Source organism: Coturnix japonica, chromosome Z (assembly GCF_001577835.2).
Source record: "Coturnix japonica isolate 7356 chromosome Z, Coturnix japonica 2.1, whole genome shotgun sequence".
In the NCBI taxonomy this organism is placed as follows: Eukaryota; Metazoa; Chordata; class Aves; order Galliformes; family Phasianidae; genus Coturnix; species Coturnix japonica.
The window spans coordinates 25445908-25459317 of record NC_029547.1 but is presented as its reverse complement, the minus strand read 5'-3'; the positions used below and the strand labels follow the sequence as shown (position 1 = coordinate 25459317).

Sequence of the window (13410 nt, the reverse complement as noted above, 5' to 3'; positions counted from 1 at the left end):
AAACAAAAACAAAAGCAAAAACCAAAAAAAAACCCAACAAAACAGATGAATGTTATCACCAGTACACAATTGGGGAAATATCTGCTTTTGTATGTAGCTGGACAGGTAAGAATAGCACATGCTGTAACCCACTGTAAGAAACAATTGTTTAATAGTATCAGAGAGCCGTTCGGGATGTTGTATAACACAGGTGACAACCTTTAGGTTTGCCTAGGCTGCACAGAGTGAAGAAGAATTGTCTTGGGATGCTCTCCTTGCTGTTGCTGAGTGATGGATGCACCCCTAGGGCTGGTCAGGTTGCTCTACAGGGAAAAGCCACCGCCATGATGGCAGGGAATGAGGCTAATTACTAGCTGTCCGGGGCCATGGGTTGGACAGGCCTGTTGCAGAAGTTCATTGATTCACAGTGTGCCTGTGGAAGACTTTAATTTTAAAATTCTGAAGTGACTTTAAGAAGTTCAACACCTCTGGAGAAGGTGGAGAATAAAATCAGACTGAACCCTGAAGAGAAAGAGCTTATCCAATAGGGGCAATCTGAAAATGTTGCCATATGCTCTTGAAAAAGGCGCCGAAAAACGGAATCTGGAGAAAAGTAGGCATCGTTGTCTTCATTTCAGCCGAGACAGAGTTAATTTTCCTCACAGAAGCTGGTATAATGCTGTGCTTTGGTTTTAGGAGATGAATATTGACAACACTGATTTTTTAGTTATTGCTGAGCAGTACAAACAGTCAAAGACTTTTCAGCTTTTATGCTGAGGAGGCTGGGGTACACAATAAGTTGGGAGGGGACAGAACCAACACAGCTAATTCAAACCCATCAATGGGGTATATTTAGGAGGAAAAAAAGAAAGAAAAAAGAAAAAAAAAAAAAGTTTATTTCAGAAGGAAAGTCCAAAAACATGTTGTGGAGTACAGGAGTATATTAAGTTGAATTATCACTTTCTTTCAGCCCATTACTGCCTTCATCCACACTACGAAAATTCAGTAGCTTTGCAGGTCTCCTGGTATGTTAAATTGTTATGAGTTGCTACAAAAGCATTATAAAGCTGACAGCATTTTTATCAGCACTGAATAAAATATGGATTTAAAATATTGTATACAAGCAGTCTTAATGTTTCCAAATACATATATACGATGAAAGTGAATTTTATTCCCTTTTATATTGTTCCTCATGAGAAGTAACGTAAATTCAATAAGAAATCGCCAGTAATGAAGGTAGAAGGACAAAGACAAAATGTCTGCCAAAAAAAGCTGTCACCAAGTCAATATTCAGCAGCAGTTCTTTACTGCGGATAATAGAGCTGTAAAAGAATAGCAACAAGAAAACAGCTGAAGATAAGAAGGAAATAACATAAAACGCAGGCATCACTCTTTCAGTTTTCTGCACAGCTTTTGTTGTTGTTGTTGTTAAAGGCCTTATTAACCTAAAGACAAATATTAAAATTACCAATTCTAATACTTCTCTTACTTGTAGTTTTCCAGAATTGGCTTCATTTTTGCTGCCACTCCTTTCTCCCTAAATTAATTTTTGACAGTATGAAGCTAATAATACCATTATTTTAAATGTTCACTATGTTTGTGTACTCATAGTGAAAGGATTTTGTCAATCTAGGCAAAGAAAACAAAGAGAACACAAAATTTGTTGAGAAAATCTGCAACTTATGACTCCTCTATCTCTTATCTACTTTGAATCTGATATCCTTTGATTCCGTAACTGTGGGAATAATAAACTCCCACCAACCCCAAACTTGTTCAGGATCTGCAATTCCATTTGGATGCATGTAAGTCTAAGAGTGCAATGTAGTTCCTTCCAGGATACTCCAAGCGCTTGCTAAAGTCATGAGAGGCTTTTCAGTTATTATTCAGTCATCTTGGGGATCAGGAAAGGCCCCAGACAACTGCAAGCTGGCAAACACTGTCTCAGTTTTCAAAGTCAATAAAGAAGATTCTGTTAAGCACTAGTCTGTCAGTCTGACTTCAGTGACAATTAAAAGTTTGGAGATTACTGAAAGATTGCTGACCAATACTTGAAAGACAACACATTCACTGATCATAGCCAACATGAGCTCATGAGGCATAAGTGCTGCTTAATGAACTTATTTTATTATAAGCTTTACTATTGTCTCTGACAATATCCTGGACAAATTACCCAGCGTATAGCTAGACAAAAACATAAAGCGTTGGCTGAACAACTGGCTGACAGGCCAAGCTCAAAGGGTGGTAGTAAATGGAGTTACATCAAGCTGACAGCCAGTAGAGTTCTAGTAAAGTTCTCAGGGTTCCTTTTGAGTGTCAGTTCTCTTTAAAGCTTTTATAAATTATCTGGACAAAAGACTCAAATGCATTCTAAGAAAGCTTGCAGATGATACTAAATCAAGATGAGTTGCTGCCTCCCTCTAGGGTGGACAGGCATTGCAAAGAGATCTTGACAGACCAGAGGGCTGGGCAATTTAACAAGTACCAGATTTTGAACCTGGGAACAGAATTCTGGGACAAGGAAACCCTGTGAACAGACTGGAAGATGAGTCTGAAGACCAGCCTTTGCAGAAAGGAATCTAGGAGTTGCAATCAGTGCCAACACAAATATGAGTCAGCAGTGTGCCCAGGCAGCATAAGGGCCAACAGTGCCATGGGATGCACCAGACCCAGCCCTGCCATCAGGCGAGGGGAGCGAATGCCCTGCTCTGCTCTGCACTGATGCCATCTCACGTCAAACACTGAGTGCAGTTCTGGGCACCCCAATACGGGTAGGACATAAAACTATCAGAGAGCTTCCACAGGAGTGATACAAACATGGTGAAAAGTATACAGGCACACAAGGAGCAGCTGACATCCCTGTGTTTGTTCAGCCCAGAGCAGAGGAGCTCCCTTTGGTACGCTGCTGTACTGGTTCTGGTTTTGATGAGATCTGTATTTTTACCTTAATTACATATGAACTCCACTATTTCTGTTTGCCCTTGTGCAATTTTCACAGATCATTTGCAGACAGGAGTGACAAGAACACAAGGGACGGGAAGAAATCTGACATCACTCTTCAAACATTTTTTTTGCTCTCCAGAGCTTTGTATTTTCAAACCTCATTCCAAATGAAGTCAAGAGCACAACACCGTATGCATACTGGACTGCATCTTTCACCACCTCTGAAAATAGAAATTACACTTTTACTAAATTTTCCTCTTTCCAGCACATTTAGAGCAACTATTTCCAGGTTTGTTTTTTTTCTGTTTGTTTTTTTGTTTTGTTTTGTTTTGTTTTTTACTGGAAACCCTTCTATATTATAGCTGTTATGGTTTGGAAGTAATTATCCCTTCAACTCCTTTGAGAGAGGACTGTCTTCCCAATGAGCCTTACTACAGCCTCTTAGCCTATGAAGGCTGCTTTAAAAGTAATGCCTTCTACTTTATTACATTGACCTACAACATCAGAGGCAGATGGTGGCAGTATGGCAATAAAGGTTGGACTTTCCCTCTAATATTCTGTTACGTTTTGTTGCTGTATGACAGATGGCAGCAGAGGGGCAGTCTGACAGAATGGTGTCTATGAGGTAAAGGTGTGTCAATGAATTATTCCACGCAGAAAAAATTGCACCCACTGACACACATTAGCGCTTGCTGAACATTTAGGGAGACCAACCAGTGGATGTGAACACAGTGAGGCAGTGGTGCTGCACTTAAGCAGTGGCAAAGGCAATAGTGGTCACCTCTGCAGGTGCAGGTTTTTACAAGAATAGTATGCAGGCTCTTGTTCACTGCTGGCAAAAATGCACAGATACTGGTGGTGTGTTGTACAGCAATGTTCAGTAGTTGAGAATGTGCTCTATCATTAAGTTTTATTGTGCTCTTTGCATCTGTAGTATTTTCCATGGAAATACACAGGAGGCGTTGTTTTTGGAGCAACCTACATATCTGCAGGAAATCTGACATGCAAGTTCTCTGATGCTATGCACCAACATGTTACTTCCTATGACTTCTTACTCTTTCCTACCATAACAAGCCCAGTAAGACATCCATTAAAGGAAGAATATCCCTCCTACTTTCAGTAGACTACCTAGCCCAACACTTTTTATAAGAATGTGACACATAACTGGGAGTATACAAAATCAACAGTACATAGATGTTCTTACTAGCTATGAACTTTCTCATCTTTGTATGTCTTACAATTTTCACTACTCTCCAAATATTTTCTAGGAAACCTCAGACTTAATTTATCCTCTCTTTCAGGAGCTTCAGAAATATTATTCAATCTATCTCCTCACAATCAACATTCACACACCAAAATCATGAAAAGTCAAATTAAATTGATATGATAAATGAAGTTACAGAGTACGTGACTCTCATTACAGAACATGCCAACAATGTTGCCTTCAGCAGCTTTATCACCACCTAGAAAATGCAGTCTTACATGTAGATGTTCTGTATAAACTGAACTTGGGAAGTTTCACTTTGGTTATTTCTTTCAAACACAAACCAACATCATTGATGGGAAGAATCCTGATGTCAGTTTCTTTGCTGGTATAGAAGGAGTCAGCTTTCTCAGACAAGTTACATACTATGAACAAAAACTGTCAGTCTAATTATGCAAAACAGACAAGAAAACAAAGAATCAGTTCTCAAACCATTCTAAAGAAAGTCTAGAACGTTAAAAAAAATCACTTGATACAACAAACACTACTGTCCTGGAATATCTTACAGACATTCCTTTCTCATTCATGTGAAAATTCTTAAGTACTCTTTATGTCCCCTAGAAATGTGGAAAATGTGTTTCTTTGTTAAAATTATTTTGGTATTTGCTGAGTAGTATCCAATTTCTCTTATTCTCTTTAATGTCTTGTTTCATTACTTACCACGTATTTGAAAAGCAACCTCTGACTTAGCCTAAAAGAAATTTACTTTCCCAACTCACATAGATGCGAGTGGACTCAGGGTGGTTTATGTAAATTCAGATTTTTTTTACCAGATACGTACATTATAATCACGAATTTGACAGGCATCATACTATGCTCCTACACAATGGTATAAGGGACACAAAGTAACTGTAACTTCCAATTTTCCTACACTCAAAATCTACCTGAAATTAGGATGCTCGAAGAATGAAAAGTAATTTGTAGTGCCCACAACGACCGAAAAATTTCAGAAGTCCAACTGTCATAAGATGGCATGCTTCAACTATATATCAGCGCAATTTCCTTATATTCAAGACCTGCCAAAAGCAAAGTTTCCCCTCCAAAAAATCACATCTACTTTCCAAGGCCAGCGTGTAGCATTTCGTGAAATACTATAACAAGATTTTTCACTCAAAATCTTACATATTTACACCTTTCTGCAAGAGTCCACATATACTGTTAGCACGCTGCTAGAATGCGTTTTAATACCAGTCACTTATGCAACAGTGCCAACCAACAACATGCCATGATTCACACCATTATTTGGTCAAACACACTTGGTAATAAACTGACCTGCTTCTGTGAGCAGCTACTATTGGACCAAAGAGATAATTAGAAAGACTCAGATCAGCCAGTGCAGTCATATAAAACATGCTGTATGTTTGCAGAGAGTATTTTCTTCATAAAAACATTTGTAGCACAGCTAAGGAATATGTTTTGATTTTCATGTCTGTCATCACCTGGATGAAATCATAGAATCATAATCACGGAATCATTGAATGTCCTTGTTGAAAAGGACCACAATGATCATCTGATTTCAACCCCCCTGCTATGTGCACGGTCACCAACCACCAGCCCAGGCTGCCCAGAGCCACATCCAGCCTGGCCTTGAATGCCTCCAGGGATGGGGCATCCACAACCTCCTTGGGCATCCTGTTCCCGTGCGTCACCACCCGCTGTGTGAAAAGCTTCCTCCTATTATCTAACCTAAAAACCTCCCCTGTCTTTATATAAAATCATTCCTCCTTGACCTATCATAATCAACTCTAATACAGTCATATCCTCTATGCGATCCTTTCTAATACTGGAAGGCCACAAGTAAGTCTCCCCAGAGTTTCTCTTCTCCAAGCTAAACAAGTTCAGTTCCCTAAGCCTTTCTTCACAGGAGAGGTGCTCCAGCCCTCTGCTCATCTTAGTAGACCTCCTCTGGACCCACTCCAACAGCTCCAAGTACTTCCTGTGCTGGGGGCACCAAGCCTGGATGCCGTACTCCAGATGGGGCCTCACAAGAGCTGAGTAGAGGGGGACAATCACCTCCCTCTCCCTGCTGGCCACTCCTGTTATCAGCAGGGGTGCAGCACCCTGCACTTGGCCTTACTGAACCTCATTTGGTTTTCACAGGCCCATTTCTCCAGCCTGTCCAGGTCCCTCTGGATGGCTTCCCTTCCTTCCAATGTATCCACCCTGCTGCTCAGCTTGGTGTCATCTGCAAACTTGCTGAGAGTGCACTCAGTGTTACTGTCTGTGTCACCGATGAAGATGTTGAAGAGCACTGGTCAGAAGACTGACCACTGTGGGATACCGCTTGTGACTGGCCTCCAATCACTGACCACATAGCTCACCACAGCTCATTGCTCATTGGCACAAAGTCCTGACTAGGATTCTATACATGTACTCATCAGAATTCCCTGGTTAGGAGTCAGAAGTGTCATTTGTTTTTACAACTTACATTCTATATTAAGAATCGATCAAGACAAAAGTGAATATTGCAATCTTGATACTCTTTGATAAAGGACTGTCAACTTATCCATATCCTATGGGATACATCTTGCTGCCAGAGAAAATAAAATGTAGGGGCTACATCTGTTGTGCATCTGAACCAAGAAAATTCAATATACATTTGCAGATCAGCTGACAACACTTTTCAAGAGATTCTAAACTTTCATGCATAGCGCATAGGCACACTTGAAAAATACTCAAAAAAACATCTTAAAAGTCTCCACTTGATCTATCTATTCCTGTTGCTTCATCTCAACCATACCACTCTAGATACAGTAATTATTCCCATAGCAAGAAATATTATATCAAAAAATCAAACTGTAAGTGCAATTTACACTTCATTTTCCAAGGCAGTCAGCACCACTGCAGGCACATTCTGCAGCAGAGCAGGGGACTGCCATGTGAGAAGCCACTTAGACTTGAATTAAAAGAGGGGAATTTACATTAGATGTAAGGAAGAAATTCTTCACTTAGCGGGTGGTGAGGTACTGAAATAGGCTGCCCTGGGAAGCTGGATGCCACCAAGTTAAGGAGTACTTTTGTAAAGTGGACATTCAGTCTATATGTAAGCCCTGATGGATCTAACTAGGAGGAGTGATGGATCTGAAACATGTCACTAGAAGGTGGCTCTTGACAATTCAATAGAGCATGGTGATCCTGAGAAGTGCTTCAAGACTGAAGAAAAGTAGATGTCAGTCTTATCTTCAAGAATGGCAAGAAGGAGAGCATAAGAAACCACAAGCCAGTCAGCATGGGATTACCAAGGGGAAGTCATGCTCAGTTAACCAGATTAACCTTCACAATGAAATGACTGGAATAGTATTTAATGAGAGAACAGAAGATACTGTCTACGTGGACTGTAGTAAAGCCTTTGACACCATCTCCCACATGATCCTTATAGTGTACATTAAGATGAACTCTAATCCCAAACCAGCCACCCCTTTTATGACTGTAAATAAAACTAATTATGTATAATGCATGTACAATGCAAAAGAGGATATCCTGTATATCTAAGAGCACACTAAGTAGTCAATTCTCCTTTCTGCCTAACAAAAACTTGTAGTCTCTACTGAAATATTCCTTAAGGTGGAGGCATATTTTGTATGTATATCAAGGCACTGTTCGTCTGCTTTACATGAAAATACTCTGTGAACTATGTGATCCATCCAAAAATAAAATAAAATTAAAGAACAACTAAAATGGAAGAAGACTCAGGAAAAAAACCTAGGGAGTGACTGACCACATCTGTTACAAAGGAAGCTGAATTTATCACAACATAAAGAGAATCACAGAATCACAAAATTGCAGGTGGAAGGTTCCTCTACAAACCATTGAGTTCAGCCCCCCTGCAAAGCAGGCTCCCTACAGTAGGTTGCACAGGTAGGCATTCAGGCAGGTCTTGAATACCTCCAGAGAAGAAGTTGGTCTTTGTTTTAAATAAACAGCTGTATCAGCTGTGTGGATCATCTGGTTGTGTGAATGACTTTCCCAAAGCAGATCAGAAGAGTGTGAAAATTTTGTTAAGCCCATCAGATCAAAAAACAGGAACTGTGTGTGTGGCTCAGTCCAACATACAGCATAAATACTGAACAAGGAAATTTCAGTTGGAAATAAATGGAAAATGAATTTTGAGGACAGCAACAGGTTTGAGCTGACTTCAACCCATGCATCACTTCCTGGCAGCTGGTGACATTCAGCATCTTGATAGTGAGTGTACAGAGACCAGAAATTGGAACCACAATTCTGTTGTGATCCAACTGTATATTTTAATTGCTAAATTATGGTTGCATTGTGATTTCAGTACACTGCTGTAATCCCTCTGCTAATTTTAAATCCTATGTAACATAAACTATTTCCCAGAACCTGGTCAGAGAGTAACAGACTCAGACACAGACATAAAATTGAATTCTGCTGTACTGGTATTGTGCACTGCATGCACACATGAAAAGACTGAGTGAGCTTGGCTAGAGTGAGCATATGCTTGGAATCACAGAATTGCTCAGGTTGGAAAAAACTTTAAAGATCATCAGGTCCAACCACAACCTAACCATACTACCCTAACTCTAACAACCCTCCGCTAAATCACGTCCCTGAGCACCACATCCAAATGGTTTTTAAACTCATCCACGGATGGTGACTCAACCACCTCCCTGGAGAGCCTATTCCAATGCTTAGCAACCCTTTCTGTAAAGATGTTCTCCCTGACATCCAACCTAGACCTCCCCTGGTGCAACTTGAGGCCTTTCAGGTATTTGAAAAGAGTAACAAGGTCTCCCCTCAGCTTCCTCTTCCCCAGACTAAACAGCCCCAGTTCCTTTAGTTGCTCCTTGTAGGGCATATTCTCCAAGCCCTTCACAAGCCTTGCTGCCCTTCTTTGGACCTGCTGCAGTACATCAGTGTCCTTCCTGAAGCAAAGTGCCCAAAACTGAACACAGTACTCAAGGTGAGGCCTCAACCAGTGCCGAATACAGGGGCAGGATGACTTCCCTACTCCTCCTCAACACACAATTCCTGATATAACCCAGGATGCCATTGGCCTTCTTGGCCACCTGGACATACTGCTGACTCATATTCATCTGACTGTCCATCAGTACACCAAGATCCCTTTCTGTCAGGCAACCTTCCAGCCACTTCTCCCCAAGCCTGTTGTCTGGGTTTGCTGTGACTAAAATGCAGGACCCAACACTTGGCCTTACTGAAACTTATACAGTTCACCTTGGCCCATCAATCCAGTCTATCCAGGTCCCTCTGTAGTGCCTTTCTCCCCTCTGGTAGATCAACACTCCCACCAAGCTTGGTGGAAGGGAGTGTTAAATCCCTTTCCTGAATACACTCCGCCAATATGTCCTTATTTTGATTCCAGAACCTTGCCAATACATCATTAGAGGTATCACTGATCTTGCTATGCTTTGGCAGTAAACCTGTGGAGTGGTCTTCATATTATAATAGTGACATGTCTGCACATCATCTCCTTTCAGTAGGATGTTTAAGTCTGTCAATATGCACAACAGAATTTTTAAACATAAAATAATGTCTGTTTCTTTAAACTTCTACTATACCTCTGTCTGTAACTGCTTCACACATTCATGCAGAATTCTACAGTGGATTAATACCAGCCCCTAAAAAGTGGTAACGGGATAATATAAGGCAGGATATTCCCATACATTTAAGAACCTTGTCCCTGCCATCTGTAAAAGTAGTCAGAGATTCTGATTTTTCATAACCAACAAGACATTTTTTGCTTCACTACAATGATTTGTTGTAGTAATGAGGTTAAGGTAATGAGGTAAAAGGGAAAGTAGCCTTTTTCTCCAAAGAGAATCAGAAACACTTAATGAGCCAATTAGTGACTTTAAATAAATACATAACAGCTGTTATAAAACATACCATATCAAACAATAATTCATCTATAGTAGTTCTGACACTAGAAAATAATCAGCAATGCCCAACTTCATACTAGTTCCCACTGTGACATTTGCACCAGAAAAGAACATTTATTATGAAGAATCAGTTAATCACTATAATGTAATTTAGGATATAGTGATTCTCACTTATGCAAACAATAATATACACCTGTATCCCTCTACATGTTTAAGAATAGGGAAATGTTTAATGTCTAGACAAAATGCAACCTTAGTCCAGAATGGGTTTTGATACAAAGACAGCTCCTTCCAAAACAAAGTACAGATGAATAGTTGCTTTCCAAACGAGTAAGTGAATGAAATAAATGTTCTCGCAAATGTTATTGGTTTAATAGTTCAAGGCAAACTTGTTCCAACACTCAAGACCACTGCTTTGAACGATTTTTGCTTACTAAGTTAAACTCAAATTCTCAGATGGAAAACATTTGGGCCATTTGCAGAATGGATTGTTGCCAGTATTTGCTGATTTAACCCAGCAGATGTGAAAAGCCATAGATGATAATACAGTACAATTTGCTTTTGCCAGTCTCAACAATGATTCTGCTGCTTGGGGTTATGTTCCACTGATGATTCCTGGCTTTGTAGAGCAACATTCTCTGCTATGAAGAGCATAGCAGCATCTGTTATTTTTCAGGTAGTTGAACATAATCTCAGCCCTGGGAGGCATTATATATAGTTTGAAATGTCCTGGAGGAACTAATAAAAAAAAAAAACAAAAAAGTCGGTCAGGGAAATAGACTTGGAACTTCGAACTTCACTGCTCCTGCAGTATATCAGCAAACCCAATTTCAGATGCTCTCTTTTTATTTTAATGATGACAGTCTAGCTTTCATAGCAAAGCAGGAAAATACAAATATTTAAATTTCTCGCAACAGTACTCTAAAATAGATACATATTTTTGGTTAGAGTCTAATTGCTGGATTATTAATGAAGGCCTCAGTTCTCATAACAATTGCATGTGAAGACAGCCATACTGAGTCAGAGCACAGGATGCTTTATTTAAAAAAACAGTTGTGGCAGATACCAAGACGTTTTGTGAAAAGGTCACAAATATTCAGAGTTAAAAAAAAAATCTTTAAGGCTAATCTGAATGATATACTTACATACTGGGATACTCCAATTTTTCTAAGGCATATTATTAGAGTCCCATAATGAAATCTGCATTTGTTTTGTGATTAAACTGTGTATAACAATTACCACACTTTGCTAAGTACAGTAGTATTGTAAATATGTAGTACTGTCCTGGTTTTGCAGGGCATAGAGTTATTGTGGCTTTATAGTAGCTGGTACCATGCTGGGTTTTAGATTTAGGATGAGAATAAAGTTGATAACACACTGATGTTTCAGTAGTTGCAGAGCAGTGCTGTTACAGTTTTGTGATTTCTGTTGTTGGTATTTCACATCAGAACATCATACAGAACAGTGGCAGTTAAAGAGTTAAATGTCCTGGTTCCATGTCACTGCCATTTTGGGCACTTGGGGGTATTCAAGTGCTAACACAGATCTGAGGAACTTTCAGCTTTCGTACTGCCCTGACAGTAAGGACCTAGGGATGATCAAGAAGCTGGGAGGGGACAGAGTCAGAACAGCTGGGCAAAACTGGCCAAAAGGGGCATTCTATGCTATCTGGCATCATGCCGAGCAATAAAACTGGGAGATTTGCTCAGGGAAGGGCTGTGGTCACTGGGGGCCTGGCTGGGCATCTGTTGGCAGGCAGCAAGCAATTGCACTGTGCGTCATTTGATTTTTTTTTAAATTTTTTTTTTTTTGTTTTTTTTTTTTTTTCCTTTTTTTCTTTCTTATTATTTCAAACAACTTCTCACACATTTACCGTTTTCAGTTCTCTTCATCACCCCACTGTGGGGGGAGAGAGCAAATGGCTGTGTGGTGCTTAACTGCCTGCTGGGTTAAACCACTACATACACAATTGCTACACTCTGTTAAAAGCAATTTGTACTTGCACTGTGATTTCAGCACGCTGCTGTATCACTCTGCTAAATCAAAATCCCACGTAACTTCAACTATTCAAATAAGAAAATTTTGCATTATGTTTGAAACCCTGCATGTATAGAGTATTTTAAAGAACCCGGTCAGCACGTATTAGATGTTAGCTAGCACGGTTGGAAAGATATTTCCAAGGGAGAGTAATGACAACTTCGTCAAAAACAGGTTTTCTGACATGGTATTAGTTGCAAATAAGAACCTAGTAGAGAAAGCCTATATTGTAATTAAGAACAGGCAGCAATAAGACTGGCTGCAGACAGGACCACTACCATTTTGAAGAGCGAACGATCACTACAGATACTAGTGAAGGCTAGCAAAGTGCAACCGCTAACTTTGAAAAGGAGGGATAGAAAAGCTATAACCAAGAGTTTTATAAACAGAAAAGTAACCCTCTGGTTTTACTGATAATTGGGATGAATTTGAAAAACATAAAGGTTCTAGAAATTTGAAGAAAAGGAAGAAGAGCAGGGCTTGGCTGACTGTTGGTAAGTTATTTGTGAGTACTGCAGCAGTCAGAAAAGAGCACATAACATGCCAGAACAAATAAAAATAATAATAATGATAATACAGGAAAGATAACAGTGCAATAGCAATAAACACAGAAAATCAAAATAATTTCTTAGACTCAAAGTTTCAGCCTTAAATAGTACGTGATGCCCATATGCAAAGGGATCATTTACTACTGTCTAATGAAACAGACCCGAAGTGACTGCCACCATTTATCCCACGAACAGTCAATGATAAAAGATATCTGGTTTAGTATCGACCCTCCTAAGAGCAACAGTTCAGATGACTCACAAGAAGAAAGTATTATGAAACTGTTTGCTCCCATGGCAAAAGACAATCAAAGACAAGCAAAAGGCCTGAACCAGTTGCAACCCTCACTATAGACTGGAGACATTCAGCATCATGACAATGAACATATTATTAAACAGTAATTAAATTCACACTTGTATCATGACTGGACTGTAAATTGCAAGTGCTACACTCTCCTAAGCATAACTTGCACTTATATTGTGATTTAAGAGCATGCTATATTACTCTAGTGAATAAAAATCCCTATATAGCTTCAACTGATCTCAAATAAGTACATTTGGTATTCTGGATTAAATTCTACATGTGTTAAACTTCTAAGAGGACCTTCAGACTATGCTGAACACAACCTTTTCTCCACCAAAAGGTTAAGTCACTAAAACCTGATTTGCATTATTACACTCCTGAAACTAAGCAACTTTCAGAGAGCTCTGAAGATTCATGCTGCAAAGTATCAGTTTGCATCTACATAATGTGTGAAACACTCTTACAGGATTAAACATCTTCATT

General features: G+C 39.6%; 1 protein-coding gene across 1 annotated transcript in view; it reads right to left on the bottom strand.

The window, feature by feature from the left end:
* Nucleotides 1-13410, bottom strand: part of LOC107306117 (lysine-specific demethylase 4C-like) — a 131287-nt gene that overhangs the window by 98619 nt on the left and 19258 nt on the right. The window lies entirely within an intron of this gene.